Source organism: Marmota flaviventris, chromosome 17, assembly GCF_047511675.1.
Source record: "Marmota flaviventris isolate mMarFla1 chromosome 17, mMarFla1.hap1, whole genome shotgun sequence".
Taxonomy (NCBI): domain Eukaryota; kingdom Metazoa; phylum Chordata; class Mammalia; order Rodentia; family Sciuridae; genus Marmota; species Marmota flaviventris.
Genome location: NC_092514.1, coordinates 5658985 through 5660732, shown reverse-complemented (window position 1 = coordinate 5660732; position 1748 = coordinate 5658985). Strand labels below are relative to the sequence as shown.

General features: G+C 35.7%; 1 pseudogene; it reads right to left on the bottom strand.

The window, feature by feature from the left end:
* Positions 1-208: 208 nt before the first annotated feature.
* LOC114082560 (olfactory receptor 8K3-like) lies at positions 209-1139 on the bottom strand (annotated as a pseudogene).
* Between the last annotated feature and the right edge of the window lie 609 nt (positions 1140-1748).

The following is a 1748-nucleotide window of genomic DNA, read 5'->3' as shown; positions in this document are numbered from 1 at the left end:
CAATGTATCTTTCCTCTTCAAGGAAAGCAAAGATTTCACTGCTTTTTTCACTAGTATGTTTTAGCTTTTAGGAATTTGATGGAGATTGAGAAGGCCAATTCTTAAATATATGTTGGGCCCTTTTGTACTTATAATATATTCTGGAGGAACACAAGGCACGTTCACATCCCAAACGCATTCTTAGGATTTATATTTTATGTAAAAAATGTTAAATGTGACGTATCTTTTTCAGTATTCGTTGCAGAGCACATTTCACATCTTTATTCCTCAAGCTATAGATCAAGGGATTTAACATGGGGATAACTAGAGTGTAAAATATGGAAGCCATTTTAACAGAGATGAACGAGTGCCTGGAATTGGGCTGGACATACATAAATATCAAAGTCCCATAGAATACCATGACCACTGTCAGGTGTGATCCACAGGTGGAGAAAGCCTTGCGCCTGCCCTCAGCAGACTTCATCCTGAGAATGGCTAGGAGGATGAGCACGTAAGTCACAACAATGACCAGAAGAGAGGAAATTGAATTACTATATGTTAAAATCATAAATATCACTTCAATTTCATGTGTGTTTGAGCAAAGATAATAAAGGAAGACCATCACAGTAGAAATGACTGATGACATTGTATCCACAGAATGATAACGTAAATATCTTTATGGTGACCAGAAGAGACACAAATGTGCTGTAGAGATAGGGGAATGCTACCAGTATATAACATACCCTCTGGGACATAATGACCATGTAGAGGAGAGGGTTGTAGATGGCCACATAGCGATCATAGGCCATTGCAGACAGAATAAAAAGCTCACTACCAATGAACAAAATGAAGAATGCTAGTTGTATAGCACATAAATAATATGAGATTACATTTCGATTCACCACAAAACTTACCATCATTTTGGGGCCTACAACTGTAGAATAACCAAGATCTGTAATACTCAGGTGTCTCAGAAAAAAATACATGGGTGTTTGTAGGCTGTGGTCCACCTTGGTGAGGATGATCATGCCCAAGTTTCCCAGCACTGAGATTACATAGATGACTAGGAACAGCCCAAACAGTGGAGCCTGCAGCTCAGGGCGATCTGTGATGCCCTTCAGAATGAACTCCTGAACCACTGTGAGATTGTGTTTCTCCATCCAGGTGTGTTAGAAAGCCTACATTTGATAGACACAGTAGGAAAGTCACCATGTTTTAACAATCATCCTATGAAGACTAATTATGCAAATCTAATGTAAATAAGATATATCCAAATTTTCTAATTTAGAATTGTTGAAAATGAATCAATATTTACATATATAAATACGCATAGATAGAGATAAACACAGAGGTGGAGCAGTGGTTCTCATGTAGGATGAATTTACTCATAAAAGAGCATTTTTAATTGCTGCATATTTTGATTGTCCCAACTGGGTGATGAACTGCTACTGACCTCTAATGGTTAGTGGTTGTTTAAGCTGCTCAATATGCTATATCCAATATCCAGCCAAAGAAATATCTATGTCAATAACTTTATTGCAAATTCAGAAAAAATAACAAATGGATACCCAGGGAATAAAAAGATAGGGATACAGATTCACATAAATAGGTAGAGTTTACAAAGTAAAAATGAATTAAGTTTAAACATTATTATGATATTTGGTGTTAGATAAATTGATGATTATTACACTATTAAGTATTCTGATTTTCATTTCTATCATTATATTTGTATGGTGACATTTAATAAGTACGTTCAAAAATATTACTTA